A 19826-nucleotide genomic window follows, 5' to 3' on the forward strand; every position below is an offset into this window, starting at 1 on the left:
ATGCTAATATTAATAATAATAATTAGGCCTGAGAAATATATGCCGTTATATTACCAGTGCGCTTCGTGCGCCTCTGACTTCGAGTACGTCTCAGAGTTGGGGTGAGTTAACGCAGTTCCTTTCGTTCGTTTGAACTCATGCTTATCATCACGGTAAGTTAGTCCTCAGCGTTTGGATGGTTGAAAGCCACTCCTTTGACTTCGAAACACAACTATGTGCTAAAGAAAAATTTAAAGACATAATTTTCTTTGTTAAAGAAAAATTGCACTATTTTAAAAACATTTTACTTTCTGTCTGTAGATAATACTCCTAATATAACATTGACAAATATCAGCCTTATTATTTCGCTATATTTATATGATAGTTTATTATGTTTTTGATTTACATAATTGTTCATTTCATATATTGTTGCAGTGAATAACAAACCACATTTTCAAATTTTCAAAGGAGAATGACTGCATGCTGCTAGAAAACACAGCCTTATATCTAGAGAAGATTCGTTCCACTTCTGTAAAAATAATGGGGGCATATTTGAAATATTTTAAATAAGCATTATTAATCTCAAAATCTGTTTCATTATTACAAATTTCCTCATTTGAAATTAAGTCACAAATTTCGTCCTCGGCATCTTGCTATTATTCTACTTTACAAGACGTTGAATGTTGCCTGTTACGAATAGCAGTATTCGGTCGTAATGTAACCGATCAATTGAAGTTCACTGCTGAACGGAACACTGAAATGCACAACTCCAACGCAATTACGTACCGGTGCATGAAGCTGAATGTAACGGCATGGTTGCGCCCCACAGACAGGTAAGGTGCAGCGGATAAAAAGGGTCCCTGTTTTGTGGGCATAGTTGCGCCCCGTTCTCATCAGGTAGAGAAAAGGAGCATGGCATAGTTGCATCCCGATGAAATAATAAGACTTCGTTTTTTAAACCACGTGATCGAGGAATTCGGAAGCGGTAAAATAGACAAATACATGTTCTTAAAAAATGCAGGTACCACTATAATATTTTTAAATAATTTAGTTATTTTATGACAATCACTTCCGTGTGTACTAAGTCCTCTCCATTATGATACCTGATTTCAATGCAGCTACCACTGTAATATTTTAAATAGTTTATTTATTTTATGACAATCACGTCCGTGTGTACTATGCCCTCTCCATTATGATACCTGATTTCAATGCAGATACCACTGTAATATTTTAAATAGTGTATTTATTTTATGACAATCACTTTCGTGTATACTATACCCACCGGGTTTCAACTATGCCATGTCCATTCTGCTACCTGATTTCTTTGTGGCGCAACTATGCCATGTACAGAGGTGTGAAAATTATTAGAATAATCTTAATTTTAAAGTTTTTTTAATAGTTCCTTCACAAATATTAATTGAATTTATGAATATTGGTATATATTACTATACTGATGTAGGATATATTTACTACTAACAATGCCGGAAAGCATTGTTGTACATTGGTATTTTTCTTATTTTACAATTGTTATGGGAATTCAGAAATTATTATATTATGTTGGCGGAATTGGAAACATAAAAAAATTATATGCACAAAACAGATGTATACGTTCATTTGAACCTTCACAACAATGTAAACGCAAAGAACAATTTGTTTAAAGCATTTCTTAATTAATTTTTGATGTTTCCAATTCCGCAAACATAATATAATAATTTCTGAATTCCCATAACAATTGCAAAATTAGAAAAATACCAATGTACAACAATGCTTTCCGGCATTGTTAGTAGTAAATATATCCTACATCAGTATAGTAATATTATATACCAATATTCATCAATTCAATGAATATTTGTGAAGGAACTATTAAAAAACCTTGAAAATTAATATTATTCTAATAATTTTCACACCTCTGTACATTCTGCTACCTGATTTCTTCGCGGCGCAACTATGCCATGTCCATACTGCTACCTGATTTCTTCGGGACGCAACTATGCCATGTCTATTCTGCTACCTGATTTCTTCGGGGCGCAACTATGTCATGTCCATTCTGCTACATGTTTTCTTCGGGGCGAAAATATGCCATGCCTAGGCCCCCCAATTGACTGCGGGGCGCAACTATGCCATACGGCAATTCTTAGCTCTAATAATAATAATAATAATAATAATAATAATAATAATAATAATAATAATAATAATAATAATATATGCGAATATTAAAGTGTAAATATTAAGACAAATGTATCTACATCTTGATAGGAATGATTAATGATTTAAAATTATTATTACATTACAGATATTTCGACTGATATCCTATCATCCTGAAGATGGGGCTGCATAGTAGATAGTATTGTTACGTATATCTTAAAGAACATTTGCATTTATTCACAATTGGCTGACTACACTAAGGTTCTCTGTGTACCCAGATTTCGAGCAGGCAACCTCACTCGTCCCTAGGCCAGCCCCCTCCGTGCATCGCCAGCTGGCGTTCGAGGATTGCTACGGAATGGAGATTGAACGGAATAATGTTGATGCATAACGTGTAGAAACGGGAGAACACGGAGAAAAACCACAACTGCTAGTTGTGGGATACAAGTGTCACTGTGAGCTTGACAGGCATTCGAACCCGGGCCGCCTACGTGACAGGCTGAAGGTATAATCACTTAGCCACCACAAGGTTACAGGCATGAAGGCAATGCCGACAAAAGTTCTATTTAAAGTTACAAGAGTGATAAGACGAGTTCCTAATTTAAAACGGTGGAGTGAAGAGGGCGGTGGCTACGTAATCGATATTTCTACGTACGCAAGTCTCCACGTGCAAGTACACGTGGTCGCAAGACCAGAAAAAGGTGGATGGTGCAGACAAGCAACCACCAACAGTATAGTAACATATTGACCGTGTGATAAGGGAATCAGAACTCATTACCACAGTCTAGTATATACAGTCACGAAGCTTAAGTTGTTAGGGTGCTAGGAACAATAGACTGTGCCGGTACTATTTCGCATTGTATGTAATGAAAGCGATATTAGCGATCCTAGTGGTTAGCAACTATCTATGGATGCATATTTACTATGTATTGATCTTCGTGACTGTATATACTAGATTGTGTCATTACTGCGACAACTGGGACATTTGTTTGCATTAATTTTGAGTTGTTTTCCTTGACTGCTTTATCACACACGAGATATACTTCTACTTTGCGTTAACATTCCAATAACGGAATAATGTTATAAAGGATCGACGGAACAGAGAAAAATTCTCTCCGGCACCGGGACTCGAACTCGGGTTTTCAGCTCTATGTGCTGACGCTTTATCCACTAAGCTACAACGGATTCCAGTTCCGATGCAGGATCGAATCCCCTCAGTTTAAGTTCTACCTCTCAGTTTTCCGTTCGGTGGCCTACCCTGATGTGCTATGTCACGGGATATGTGATAGTGGCACAATGTCCAACGCACTATGTACAGATGTGCACTCAATGCGAGTGACTAAGTGGACGAGATCCGACGGGATGAGCCCCATCTTGAATCACTAAATGTTTACTTACGCGTATCATATTATTATGATATACCGAAGTACATATGATATTTTTCCGTGCAGGAATTCTGCGTTACCATATGATGAACAGAGAAAAATTCTCTCCGGCACCGAGACTCGAACCCGGGTTTTCAGCTCTATGTGCTGATGCTTTATCCACTAAGCTACACCGGATTCCAATTCCGATGCTGGGTCGAATCCCCTCAATTTAAGTTTTACCTCTCTAATATGATATGGGTAAGTTTAAAAAGTGAGAGAACCATTTCTGTGATCATTTTTACCACTTGTTATAAGATAAGCCATTTTAGATCTATACTATAATGTAAAAGCCACGGGATTTTATAACAGAAAGCTGATTCTAAAGGGGTTGTTAATTGTCCATATCACATTTTCGAAAAGCGTAGTAGTAAGTGTAAACCTGTTTCCAGGCATACACTAGTTCCTAAAGCAGCAATAGCCTATAGTTTATTTCCTATGGGAATTGCAAAATATTTCTGAAATATGTTTGGGATACTATTATACAAACGGTTGTACGTATTACAAAAATTATTATCATATACGATGATTACAATACTCTCTACGCGATTATTACTTTTCTTTATTGAATGAGTTGGGAAATTTATTGAATATTATTTTCTCTTTAACTAATTCCACCCAGGATATGTGCCAAATAAGGAAGACAATTTGGGTACCAAAATAATGTTACACAAAAATATTTTATCTGGAGACCATGCCTTCCAAAATTATGAAATCAACACTGTACTTGGAAAGTACAAACGTGTGAATAAACTGACTGAAAAATTAAAATAAATATGAAACGATTAGTTTCCAAAGCGACCTGCAACACGAAGCTTCAAAGGTGCTTAAGACATGTAACAGGGTAGATTTTTGCCGTGACTATGTCTTTAGACTACTGGAGTTAAAAACAGGAACAAATCGAATTTTTTATATGTAACAGGAAGAAGCGACGTCATGCAGTGATAAGAGAACATAGCATCCGCAGTAGTATTGCTGTCGGACATTGTAGCAGGAAGCAGTGGCGGGAGTTCATCAGTTGAGCGCAAGAGAAAATTTTACCTGAACTGAATGCATCAGTTGAGCGCGGCGGTCAGTTTTGGGATGCATCAGTTGAACGCGGCGGTCAGTTTTGGGATGCATCAGTTGAACGCGGCGGTCAGTTTTGGGATGCATCAGTTGAACGCGGTGGTCAGTTTTGGGATGCATCAGTTGAGCGCGGCGGTCAGTTTTGGGATGCATCAGTTGAGCGCGGTGGTCAGTTAAACACGAGCCACAGCAATTTCCCTTCCCATTTTGTAGAGACGTAGGACTCTCTGTACATTGACAGGTATGGTTAAAAATGCTGCTCTTGTAAAAAAGTACTCGTAACGGTAACTTGGTGCTTGTCAGAGTTTAAAATATTTGTTCCAGGGCCAGTAATGGATTGTTTAATATCTAGGTCACTTTCTTGGATAACAGTAGGCCATTCTCTGTAGGAAACCAATTCTAGTAATATTTCCGCGTCTATATCTACAAAGTAATTCTTCTATATACTGTTTCCTTCTTTCACATGTAGGATTGGATCTAACAGTATTTCCCTTGTCATTAATTTTAATATATGTGCTAGTTTGTGTCTCAGTAATGAATTAAAGGATATATGAGGATGTGAACTATTAAAATTCACAAAGAACTCTTTGTAGAACGCCTCACATGCATTATTAGTTCTGTCTGATGTAACAATATCGGAAGCCCATATTTCAGGGGGAAATAACGAATCCGGTTCTATGAATTTTGATATCAAATTATCAGTAAAGACTGTGATACTTATAATAACATCAACAAATGCATCTCCGACTTCATTTGACGAATACCCAGTGCAACCATTTACCGATTTCAGTATTGTTATCTTTATACTGATTAGAAAGCCCCCAAGGATTGAATTTGTCTCCACCAAGCCTGAATTACTCTGCACACAAATTTTCTCACGTGCTACGTGTTATCTCTATCCCTAGGGAAAACTGACCACCACGCTCAACTGATGTATACCCGAAATTGACCCCGCGCTCAACTGACGTATACCCAAAACTGACCTCGCACTCAACTGATGCATTTTTAATCCTTTCGCGCTCAATTGATGTACACCCGCAGTGGCATTATGTACTGAACAAATAGGCCTACATCAAAGTAGGTCTAATAGATAAGTCGATATCGTATGACGGGGGAATAAAACACAATAAATAAATAAATAAATAAATAAATAAATAAATAAATAAATAAATAAATAAATAAATAAATAAATAAATAAATAAATAAATAAATAAATAAATAAATAAATAAATAAATAAATACATAAATACATAATTAAATATTAAATATATCAACAAATTAAAAATATAAATCTGAGTTGGCTAGTAGTTGGATCTCGCTTAAATCTAAAATTGAAAATTAAATTTCTTATACATTTTCAGTAAGGCCTACTTCAAATTTGCTTGCACTTCTGTAGAGATGATGTGAACCAAATTACGTATAATTTCATGAAACTGAGAAACAATACGAATGCGACACAAAAATAGGATTTTATTGAAAGTATTCCGTATACATAAGTTCTTAAAAAAATATAAATCAGAATAACGTTTCGGAATTCTGCTGGTTTCTTTACCGTACGGTTTCATCAGTACCAGAACATTTTTTTCCGAAGTTTATGTTCCTTCTACGAGTTACTCCTAGGTAATTGAGTGTCAGAATTATGAAAAGATTGTTAATTCAAACGGATGCTCTAATTAATATATATCGATTAGTTTTTTGCCACTTTTCATTCATTACAACCAATAACAGAGTGATTCTTTAAAGTGAAACGAAATGATGAATCGTTTGCATATGGAAAGGCAAATATAATTCTGTTACATTGCGACATGTAAAAGAATAATTAAACGAATTATGTAATGACGATGTTATGGAGAGATTAAACTTGTGCATTGGTGGGATTTGTGGAATTATTTTTATATACACTAATATACAGTAGGTGGAATATAATTAATGGTAGAAAATATTTATTCATTCAGAACAGGTAGAATTCTGGTAAAATAGACTTTTTCACATTTATTTTTAAGAAGTTCGCAAAATATAAAGTGGTAATATCAAACTATGAAACAAAAGAAGAGAGTGAAATGTTATTAACTTCTCGACATTTCCAATAAAAGCGCAACCCTGCATCTCTATTAAGTTATAAAACCTAGAGCAATGTGTGTTCGCTACGATTCAGGATATCGAAAAAGAAACTTAGAATACATTCGCTGTAAGACAGATATTCAATGATAAAATTTATAAGGGTTTACACAGATATATTGCCCATATTGTTTTACTATTAAACAAAGTTGTTACATATATCAATATATTAAAGTTTTTTTTCAATCTGTATGGTTTAACACATTAAACAAAATCGTCTTACATATCACTGTTTTGTATATTTACATTTTATGAACGTTTTCACCCTCCAAGGGGCATCATCAGGTAAAACAATATTAAAATATCATATGTCTAAAATAAAGTATATAAAAATGTGCAAGACTGTTTATCATTCAGGCATGTTAATATTGATTCTTCAGTTCACACCTGTGGAGTAACGGCTAGCGCGTCTGGCCGCGAAACCAGGTTCGATTCCCGATCGGGGCAAGTTACCTGGTTGAGGTTTTTTTTCAGGGATTTTCCCTCAACCCAATATGAGCAAATGCTGAGTAACTTTCGGTGCTGGACCCCGGACCCATTTCACCGGCATTATCATCTTCATCTCACTCAGACGCTAAATAACCTAAGATGTTGATACAGCGTCGTAAAATAACCTACTAAAAATGATTCTTCATGTTACCTTTTAATATACATGTGTTCAAGTCCATTTTAACATGTTCATTTGTGCGCACTATAATATGAGATTTTCATCATATGTTATGTATCATGATAAACAGTCTTGCACATCTTTATATACTTGATTTTAGACATGATATTTTAATATTGTTTTTCCTGATGAAGCCCCTTGTAGGTCGAAAATGTTCGTACAAATGTAAATATACAAAACAGTGATATGTAATTTGGTTTTGTTTAATGTGTTAAGCCATAAAGATTGAAAAATGCTTTAATATATTGATATATGTAACAATAAGATCAGCTTATCTGGTTATCAAAAATGAATTGTAAATTATTAAACAAAGAAAAAGCTGGTAAATGAAGACATATCTCTGTAGACCGGTTCGATATTTACGCGTATATCCTCTACATATGTGTGAAATACATAAGAGTTTACTGTTTAAGATTCAAAACTGTTCGCTCTAGAGATGATGCTTATTACAGATAACGGATGATGTAAGAATTATTCCAGAATATGAATCAGCTTGCATACATATGCGAAATTCACTTCAATGAGGGATATAAATACTGTTTTTCAATTGAACCTTATGACACTTGAATACCGACTCCGTCAACACGTGCACTTCATCTCCCACGTAACAATGTGATTATCCTTGAGGCACTGTCTGCTGCTTAAGTTATGGATGCAGGCTTCAGTACATTCTAATTTAAATGGTTACCATGATGTTAGGTCATCAATAACAGGCATTTTGGCTGCAATTCCAGGAATTAAGATTAACCTACAACCATCAACTGCATGAGTTTATTTTCCAAGTTTTAAGTCATGTAAACATGACACATTTGGGGAGTGGTTGATATCGCCTTCCTCAGGGAAGGGGAGGAGGATTCATGACCTTACATAATTTTAAGACTCGTATTCTAAACAATACATGGACACGAGAGCTAAAGACACGTAAGAACACTTTTTAAAACTAAGATTATGACAGATTTGAACTATGAATTCTTAATGTAATGCAAAAGATCCACAACGCAATAAGTCCAAAATATTTGTTGACAATGAAATTTAAAGGTTTTTAATGATGCAATGGTGCAAAACCAGCTCAATTGAAAGCCATAGAAGCTTGCCAATTTATTTCTATTTTACACTAATAATGTTGTTCTTTTTTTTTTTCAAAAGTAAAAGGTAATTTTAATTTTTCATATTTTCTTCACATTCCACATACTCATTTACAAATGGCTTTTAAGGAACCCGGAAGTTCATTGCCGCCCTCACATAAGCCCGCCATTGGTCCCTATCCTATGCAAGATTAATCCGGTCTCTATCAACATATCCCACCTCCCTCAAATCCATTTTAATATTATCCTCCCACCTATGTCTCGCTCTCCCCAAAGGTCTTTTTCCCTCCGGCCTACCAACTAACACTCTATAAGCATTTCTGGATTCGCCCATTACGTGCCACATGCCTTGCCCATCTCAAACATCTGGATTTAATGTTCCTAATTATGTCAGGTGAAGAATACAAAGCTTGCAGTTCTGCGTTGTGTAACTTTCTACATTCTCCAGTAACTTCATCCTTCTTAGCCCCAGATATTTTTCTAAGAACCTTATACTCAAACACCCTTAATCTCTGTTCCTCTCTCAAAGTGAGAGTCCAAGTTTCACAACTATACAGAACAACCGGTATTATAACTGTTTTATAAATTCTAACTTTCAGATTTTCTGACAGCAGACTACATGGCAAAATTTTCTCATCCGAATAATAACAAGCATTACCCACATTTATTCTGCGTTTAATTTCCTCCAGAGTGTCGTTTATATTTGTTACTGTTGCTCCAAGATATTTGAATTTTTCCACCTCTTCGAAGGATAAATCTCCAATTTTTATGTTTTCATTTCGTACAATATTCTGGTCACGAGACATAATCATATACTTTGTCTTTTCGGGATTTACTTCCAAACCTATCGCTTTACTTGCTTCAAGTAAAATTTCCGTGTTTTCGCTAATCGTTTGTGGATTTTCTCCTATCATATTCACGTTATCCGCATAGAGAGAAGCTGATGTAATGCGTTCAATTCCAAAGCATCTGTGTTATCCTAGCGCGAAGTTAAAACTCTTCATTTTCCATATAATCTTAAACATTCTGACCATGGCATATTACAGAAGAAATTGGAGTTTGCCACCCACTGCCATAACTTCACCGTTCGATTTCTTGTACGAGCAACAGCCTCTCTTCAGTGCTGTATACAGCAGCTCTGAGTTCTTGTTTTGGAATATATGCTACAGTGTGTACGATGGAGTGAGTCCCTCAAATTATCAATTGCCGTAGGTTTGCTCAAGAACACTCTTTCCTTAAGATAGCGTCACAACCAATAATAATCTACTCTGTTAATATCTTGTGACCTTGCCGGTCAAGTTACAGGAAAATGCTTACTGATTACACGACCACCGAACAATGAGAAACAAACTCGCAGTTATTGTGATGCAAAGAATTCCATTTCTTGTATAAGCCAGTGCCACAATTTTCAAGACTGTGTAGAAAATAAATAAAATATGAACAATTAAATTTACCACTTAGCTTTATGAAACGTTATATTTTGAAGGGAGAAAATTCAAGTTCAGTTACGTTATTTTGGTTCTCGGTTCTTCGTATTGGTTCGTTGGTTGAAGCACAACCATAAGATACAAAATAACAGAAGAGCAAAATTTTGATTTCAGCTCCCACGTAAAATGACTTGCCGGAATTTAAAGATATAAGTTATGTATGTGTTGTTGAACTTTTAGATGATTTTAGAGAAGCACTGAGAGAAAAAGCTATGCTACCAAATATCAAATATTGAGATTTTCAGATCCCTCATAACACGTCTTGCCTGTCTAATTTGGCATACATCCGATTGGTACTACACTTCGTTCCGTAATATCTGACAGGAGATGTAAACATTGCTGGCAGAGGAGAGCAGACATAAATGCTATTCAACCAATGGCAGAGGTCTCACTTCACGCTTGATTTCAAGTTGGACGGACTGAAAAGTTATACCCCCGGCCAACTTCAAGACAAATGTGGAATGAGACATCTGCCATTGGTAGGATAACAATTATACTTCTCTCCCTCTCTGCCGGGAATGTTTACTTCTGTCAGATATTATAGATAAGTATTAGCCTACTTTGGGAATTCCCTTTATTCCATAGAGTAATTCAAGCCTAAGGGACCAGCAGTCTTGCCGTCCTTCGGCACTACTTTCTGGCAGCAGATCGCCAGATCTGAATGAAATGATAAACTTGTTTGACTTTAGAATTGTGAGTTTATATCTGAACAAAACAGCAGAACTTCTCCTTGAAAATTGCCCAAACGTTAACATGTCGTTAATCCCCGAAGGTACCGTACCTTAGATTTTATTTATCCCCTTATTAAGTTGATTCGGAGGAAACAGAATAGATTTTGTTACAACTCCGCAACGTATTAACTTTTTCTATAGTGAATAGTGATAAAGTGCAATGAAACACTTACTAGTAGGCCATTCTTATCGTTTCTTGATTATCACATAATAGAGACGTTACGATAGTGATCAAACTCGTCTGGTCGAGATCTCAGTGTCTAGTTGTCGAAAATAATTACGACTGCGTTCATGCATTAATTACAAGAATCTGACCCGGTGTCGGTATGATTACAGCCTACAAAAGAAACATAACAAATTGTTCAGTTCGAATGCCACAATGCACATGTGTTGTGTTAGTCAAAGCCTGTTCTTCAATTTGCATGCAGATCTGTAAGTGGACGCGCTACAGTTATGTCTATGGGAATGTTGATATACAGGTAACAACTTTCATTCCTTGTTACGGGTACCGTAACTTAAATTCATTTTGTATTTTGATACTGAATAAATATCATAAGTTTACATAAAATATTACTAAAAAGTGTATTTTTGTGATGTTAAGGGGGTATACACACATTCTCACTAGAATACATTTCCATAAAATTCAAAATTTAGTTTTACATAATATCCTAAATACCTTTGAGCTGGAATTTGGTATACTGACTACTAAAGATAGGAATTTACCCACAGAGACTGCAAGGTTAGGTATGCATAGAGTGTTCGGTATTGAAAGAAAGAGTGAGCGTAGCTAGCAATGCAGGTGCATGAGTACCTGTTAGGGAACTCTGCCATGGTATAAGCAGAGTGAGGTTGTAGCTTTATGTGGTTAACAAATCAACGAATCGCAGTGCAATGTAATCTAACCAATTGCCGGAGCACAACTCTGAACCATATGCACGAAAAACGTATCTCCATTCAATTGCTGCGATACAAAACACATTTCAGTTGTAACCTGGCCATACTTCAGGCTTCACGTCATTCTTGACGTAACGACAGTCTAAGCACAACTAACATAACATTCTCATGTTGTGGTATACATTCCTATCTTTATTGACTACATATTACTTCTAGATTAATAAGCAGATTTTAGAATCCAAAAAAGCTTTCACTGTAAAGGGTAATTATATATTTTTTAATTGGAGTTGCAATTTTTGAAAGAAAAATTGGCTTATTTAATGTCTTGTACAATTTCGAATATTTTTATTGCTTTCTTCTCTATTTGATTCATAATGAGTTCTGTTATTAGCAGAGCTGCTAAATTAAGTAGTAGTTCATAGGCTAGTATTTGTGAAACTATATGTTATATTTGTATTTGTAATGAGAATGACGATTTGAACTGGAATGCATCGAATCCACCATGTTCAGACAAGATAAATAAATGAACAAACAAATAAACAAGCAGATAAATAAATAAATAAATAAATAAATAAATACATAAATAAATAAATAAATAATGAGTGTGTTAACAACACTTCCTAATAAGTTGAATTTACTATAAGTAGTAACATGAGGTTCTGCTAGGAAGTCAAAAGGAGGATACCAATTGCAAAGGAAGCGTTTAATAGAAAAAAGACGATCTTCTGCGGACCTCTGGAAAAAATAACTAAGGAAGAGTCTAGTGTAGTGCTTTGTGTGGAATGTGGCACTCTATGGGGCAGAAACATGGGCATCACGACGAAGTGAAAACGAACGTTTGGAAGCATTCGAAAAGTGGATATGGAGAAGAATGAAGCGTGTGATATGGACACACAGAATAAGAAATGAAGCTGTACTAGAAAGAATAATGCTGAAACTGATAGAGAAGAGAAAAAGAAACTGGCTGGGTCACTGGCTAAGAAGAGACTGCCTATTGAAGAATACACTGGAAGAAATGGTGAACGGGGGAAGAGTTCGGAGCAGGAGAGGATGGGTATCAGACTATAAACAATATTAAGATATATGGGTCGTATGCAGATTCTAAAAGAAAAGCGGAAAATAGGGAATATTGGAGAATGATGGATTTGCAGTGAAATACCTGTGCTTTTGCAGAAAACTGTGAATGAAATGAATGAGTTGATTATACAAAGTGATTCAAAATAACACCCAAAACACTTAGTATGCTGTACATGGCAGCAAACTGATCATTTTTCAGGAGGGGACCTATGTCCGGAAATGCGTGGTTTGGCTGCAATAGAGCTTCAAAATTTGTTCCGATTGTTTTTGGCGTTCTTGTAGTTATGCAACGTATGAGCCACCGACGCAAAGTGGAAGGGCTATCTGCACCTGATAGCTTTCCTGCGTATGAGCGAAATAACTCCATAGTCAACGCTCCGCATCCTAATTGAGTCGTTTGTGGTGTGTTCCAGTAACATTGTTGACAACTATGGAAATGACCGATATGCTGTTTGCATAGGGCAGAATGAATGTCAATGGTAGATGGGGGCTGCTTGTATGGCCACCACAGTCACCAGATCTTACATCTCTCGACGATTTTCTTTGGTTTACAAATGAAGGATATGTGGTACAAGATTCCTGTAATATCAGAAAAGAATAATATCGCACGAATTCACACATCGACTGAAATACTTAGCACACAACAACACGTATTTACCATGTGCGCCTATATCTGCACCGCCGATGTACGGTCTGTAATGAAATTGGAGGTCGACAATTCTAGCACCTTTTGCAATTTAATGCACGATGTGATATTCTTGTTTGATTGGTGGAATTTTCCTGATAAAATGTGGAACGCACGCCCATCACCATATCAGAAGCGTTGTTACGCTTTGACGCCTCGAAGCGCTCGAACTATGTATTCCAGAGACGGATCCCTGCTTGAAAAAGATCTATTTGCTATCCTGTACAACATACTAAGTGTTGTCGGTGTTATTTCAAACCGACATGTGTAAATAAGAGATAAGTTTGTTATTTTTTCCATGAATTATTCATTTATTTACAAAATGAATTATTAATAAAAAGTTATAAAGTAGTGCTAAAGGCAGGGTATGTTTTCCGGTATAAAATATACCCGCATGCAACATTTAAAAATTTCACGAATTTATCTAAAAAAAAGTAGGTTATGAGGAAAATTTCCTAAAATTTAAGTTAAGGGAAATGAGCGTCAAACTTACTGAAGATGAGGAGTTCTGTCCTTATTTAAATGACCCAAATCAACTGAAGTGTCACGTTTTAGCACATATCTTGAAAAATATTATAGATACAGTATTTAATTGTTATTTATGCAACAAGTGGATAATCTTGATGATTATGGCATGAGTGAATGTTTGTCGGACGAACTGTCAGTTCGTGAGACAATTTTCACGAGTGTCTTAATAAGATTATCCACGAGTTGGGTACAACATTTATGGCATCTTAGCTTTATAAATTGTAGGAAATAAATTATGAAAAAGATTCGGGATCCATAGCTGACAGAATCTTGCTATGTTCGTATCGATTAGTTGCGCCTGGCATTGACACTGAATAAAGAGAAATGGATGACCTTGGAGGTTATGTTTTACAAATGTTCTTTATTTTGTTAATATAGTTTCTCTGACCCACGGAATTGTTTTATATGATATTACAAAAATGATACAAAATTGTTACGGACTGAAAATAAACGATACGTTACCTTCTGTCCTGCATTTCATTTCTTGTTACGTCGCGCGTAGAAGTGGTAAGCAAGATAGCAAACGTTCCGGTATTACGTCATAGGGAATACGTCATTGCTTTTATTGGCACGCGTGCTATAATAAGTCGATTACGCACGATGTTGGATGTAGTAACAACCTGTTTATAATCCTAGGACGGCATAAAAGACATTTTCACCATCAAGCCCCAAATATATACATACACATATATTTTCAACAACAAATAATTCGACTTTCGAGAATATACGGGTAGTATATGCCCCTTTAAGTCAATGGTATTTTCTTAATATTCTATTACGAAATTTAAAAAGTATTCAATAGAGTGCGAAAATTATACTTTTATTTACTTACTTACAAATGACTTTTAAGGAACCCGAAGGTTCATTGCCGCCCTCACATAAGCCCGCCAGCGGTCCCTATCCTGTGCAAGATTAATCCAGTCTCTATCATCATACCCCACCTCCCTCAAATACATTTTAATATTATCCTCCCATCTACGTCTCGGCCTCCCTAAAGGTCTTTTTCCCTCCGGTCTCCCAATTAACACTCTATATGCATTTCTGGATTCGCCCATACGTGCTACGTGCCCTGTCCATCTCAAACGTCTGGATTTAATGTTTCTAATTATGTCAGGTGAAGAATACAATGCGTGCAGTTCTGTGTTGTGTAACTTTCTCCATTCTCCTGTAACTTCATCCCGCTTAGCCCCAAATATTTTCCTAAGCATCTTATTTTCGAACACCCTTAACCTATGTTCCTCTCTCAGAGTGAGAGTCCAAGTTTCACAACCATACAGAAGAACCGGTAATATAACTGTTTTATAAATTCTAACTTTCAGATTTTTGGACAGCAGACTGGATGATAAGAGCTTCTCAACCGAATAATAACACGCATTTCCCATATTTATTCTGCGTTTAATTTCCTCCTGAGTGTCATTTATATTTGTTACTGTTTCTCCAAGATATTTGAATTTTTCCACCCCTTCGAAGGATAAATCTCCAATTTTTATATTTCCATTTCGTACAATATTCCCGTCACGGGACATAATCTTATACTTTGTCTTTTCGGGATTTACTTCCAAACCGATAGCTTTACTTGCGTCAAGTAAAATTTCCGTGTTTTCCCTAATCGTTTGTGTATTTTCTCCTAACATATTCACGTTATCCGCATAGACAAGAAGCTGATGTAACCCGTTCAATTCCAAACCCTGCCTGTTCTCCTGAACTTTCCTAATGGCATATTCTAGAGCGAAGTTAAAAAGTAAAGGTGATAGTGCATCTCCCTGCTTTAGCCCGCAGTGAATTGGAAAAGCATCAGATAGAAACTGACCTATACGGACTCTGCTGTATGTTTCACTGAGACACATTTTAATTAATCGAACTAGTTTCTTGGGAATACCAAATTCAATAAGAATATCATATAATACTTCCCTCTTAACCGAGTCATATGCCTTTTTGAAATCTGTGAATAACTGATGCACTGTACTCTTATACTCCCATTTTTTCTCCATTATCTGTCGAATACAAAAAATCTGATCAATAGTCGATTTATTACGCCGAAAACCGCACTGATGATCCCCAATAATTTCATCTACGTACGGAGTTAATCTTCTCAAAAGAATATTGGACAAAATTTTGTACGACGTCAACAAAAGTGATATTCCTCGGAAGTTACTACAGTTGGTTTTGTCCCCCTTTTTAAAAATAGGTACAATTATGGACTCCTTCCATTGTTCTGGTACAATTTCCTTTTCCCAAATAGCACGTACAAGTTTATAAATTTCGCTATATAATGCACTTCCACCCTCTTGTATTAATTCTGCTGGAATTTGATCGATACCTGGAGACTTGTACTTTTACAGATTTTCTATCGCAATTTCGACTTCTGAAAGCGTGGGTTCGGGTATAAATGGCTCAGCAGTTTGTATTTCAATTTCGTTCCGATCATTTGTATTTGGCCTATGTACATTTAGTAGTTGCGCAAAATAGTTTTTCCATCTGTTTAGGATTGATGGAGAGTCTGCAAGCAAGTCACCATTCTCATCCTTGATCACGTTTACCCTTGGCTGATATCCGTTCTTGAATTCCTGTATACCCTTTTATAAATCTCGAATGCTTTTATTCTTACTATTTGTTTCTACCTCATTCAGTTTTTCCTTCAAGTAACCTCTCTTTTTATTCCTAAGTGTACGACTTGCTTCCCGTCTTTCATTGAAATAATTATCTCTCTTCTCCTCAACTGGATCCTGTAAGAATTTCAATTTTGCCTGTTTTCTTCTTTCTACTACCATGCAACAATCTTCATCAAACCACGGTTTCTTTTTCTTAGTTTCATAATAACCTATGCTCTGCTCAGCTGCAATTTTGATACTATCTTTGATATTTTCCCACACGCTATTAACATCTAATTCTTTCTCAACTTCGTCGGAACTTTCTAAAGTGGTAAACCTATTCGAAATTTCGACCTGATAATTTTGCTTAGCTTCCTCGTCCTTTAATTTCAAAATATTGAATTTAGTAATATTAACTTGTTGCTCTACTCGCTTGGCTACTGATAATGTTTCTCTTAATTCTCCAACCACCAAATAATGGTCAGAATTACAGTCTGCACCCCTGAAAGTTCGAATATCTACTATACTAGTATGTCTCCGTTTATCTACCAAGATGTGATCTATTTGGTTGTGTGTCAATACATCTGGAGAAGTCCAAGTACATTTATGTATATCCTTATGGGGGAATGTTGTACTTTTTACAATTAAATTTTTCGATGTGGCAAAGTTGACTAATCTAACTCCATTGTCACTACTAATTGTGTGTAGGCTCTCTTTTCCAATAGTTGGTCTAACAATATCCTCCCGTCCTACTTTAGCGTTGAAATCCCTCAATAAAATTTTCATGTGATATCTAGGGAACTGATCAAAAGTATGTTCCAATTCCTCATAGAAGCTATCCTTTATATGGTCGTCTTTCTCTTCTGTAGGGGCGTGAGCATTTATAAATATGATGTCGCACCATCTACCCTTAAGTACTAAATATGATAACCTGTCACTGATAAATTCGACCTTTTTACTGCTGATTTTATTCTTTTATGAACAAAGAATCCTGTTCCTAATTGGTGATTATTGTTTCCTTCCCCATAATACAACAAGTAATCTCCTATTTGTGATATGCCATTCCCATCTAACCTAACCTCTTGTACTCCCACGAAGTCTATTCTATATCTAGCTAGTTCTTTTGCTACTAATGTTACCCCTCCTGTTCTATAAAGACTAGTTACGTTCCAAGTGCCAAATCTCAAAACCTTATTCCTTTGCTGTGGTCGTGCCAGAGAATCAGTCCTATTCCGGGGCTTATTGTAGGGATTCGTAACAAGCTGTTTTTTTACGGTGATAGGTTGTTAGCCCTTCGCCCAACCCCGAAGCTGGAGGACCACCCCTTATCGGCTGTCCACGACTGCTTATTCAATATATTCACAGCTACCCTCCATATCTGGAGGCCGTCTCCTCTATCCGCAACCTGAGGTCGCGCCATGCCGTGGTGATAGGGACCCACAATACATAGAATTATACTTTTATGTTTTGAAAAATTTGTTTTCGTTAAATTACGATTAAAATTATCTGTTTATTTTGCAAATGATCACTTGACACTATATCAGATATTTTTTTGTCCTTAAAGCTTCATTTCATTACAACTAACGAAAATGTCGAATTCTTTAGTTAGAATCGGTTGAGCTTTGTGATAAAATATAGAAATTACGTAAAGAGAAAGTGTGAATGTGGAGAAAAATACATAGTAACTAGAAGTCTCACAAAATCCGAAATTAAACTGCTGTACCGCAAGCTATTATTCAACTCATACAATCTAGGCTAGATACGAGACTCTGTTAGCATTAGTTAAGTTCTGAAGAACTGCAAAATGTAATAAAGTCAAATATAACTCCGGTAAATTTGACAAAATTATAGACTATCTTAGCACGAACGTTCATAAATATGAAACATTAAAATAAGCTTATGTCCCTTATTAAAATTATGAAAAAAAAAAAACACACAGTATACGGTACTATTTACTTCATAAACATACTGAAGTATTTTTTTCACACAAAAAAAAAATCAGATGCTTGGATCGAAGGAAGTCTGATAATTTTCCCGTCCTTTCTCTAAAATGTCAAAGAAAAGGAAGCAGAAACTAAGAAATATTTATATTCCTTTACTCTGCTAATTTCATGTTATTTGCAAGGACCAAACGATGTAATAAACACCTACGAGCAAAACTTTCGATTATCATAACCGGAATCTGAATACACGAACATAATATATAAAGTATTTTTCAATCCTGTCTGTCAGGTACTTTAATAGCATTGAATTCTTAAATTGTTATTTTAACCTGAAAGTAATGGACGGTTTTATGAAAACGGGGAATAGTACCTTATAAAATGAATTAATTTTCATAACAGAGTGACCTCAATATAAGGAAAAGATTTAAATTGTATGCGAACATTTTATTTGCATTTAAAATCCACTAACAGGAACAAGGGATATATTCAATAATTGAAGACACATCATACTTCAAAAGAAATTCTTAGAGCTCGATCTGAAGAATGCATTTGCTTTATTTTACTTCATATTGTGGCTTAGCCCTAAGTAATAATATGGACATGTTAGTTAAGTTGATTATAAATAACTCCCAGTTTTATTGAATTCAAATGAAGCATACACCGCAATGTTTTGGTTAAATGTAGTATGGTGCATAGTTTATGATTACTTGGAAATATAACTTTTCAAATTGAATTAACGACATTCGTGAACAGCGAAGCTTAATTTGTGGTCGTCGTTTGTTTGCACAAATAGCCACGTTTTTCCCCTCAATTTCTCCTGCGCTACGAATGCTACAGTAGAGGAGGCAAGACCTGTCCTGTGATCTTATCATGTGCCGTGGATATATCAGCAATGAGTGTGGAGGGGAAGATAGGTTTTAGTCTGAGATGAACTTCCATGTCGGTAGATACGTATAATATTACCCATCCTGAAATAAACTCTCTTTCTGATAGCTCCTTTTTTCCCCTCTCGCGCAGCTCACATGCCAGGTCTCGCCTCACAATCTGTATCACCTCTTATTTGTGGCGATGACCTTGACACCTATAATTTAAACCGATATTCTGTAAACGGTGGCTATACTGTAAAGTGCCACTGAGTCTTCAATTCTTCGTTTCTAAACGTGAAATTAAAGAAAACAAACAGTGGTTACATCCCTTCATAAGGGAAATTCCTCCGGGTTCAAATCCTGGTTGGGACAAGTTGCCTGGTTGAGATTTTTCTGGGGTTATTCCTCAACCCAATAAGAGCAAATGCTGGGTAATTTTCGGCGCTGGACCTTGGACTCATTTCGCTGGCATTATCATCTTCATCTCATTCAGACGCCAGACAACCATAGCAGTTGATAATGCGTCGTAAATAACCAA

The 19826-nt window shown here is 36.0% G+C and overlaps 1 protein-coding gene across 12 annotated transcripts in view; it reads right to left on the reverse strand.

Annotated features, from left to right (window-relative positions):
* Positions 1 to 19826, reverse strand: part of NfI (Nuclear factor I) — an 849368-nt gene that overhangs the window by 336449 nt on the left and 493093 nt on the right. The gene's annotated exons all lie outside the window — the stretch shown is intronic.

This window comes from Periplaneta americana, chromosome 10, assembly GCF_040183065.1.
Source record: "Periplaneta americana isolate PAMFEO1 chromosome 10, P.americana_PAMFEO1_priV1, whole genome shotgun sequence".
In the NCBI taxonomy this organism is placed as follows: Eukaryota; Metazoa; Arthropoda; class Insecta; order Blattodea; family Blattidae; genus Periplaneta; species Periplaneta americana.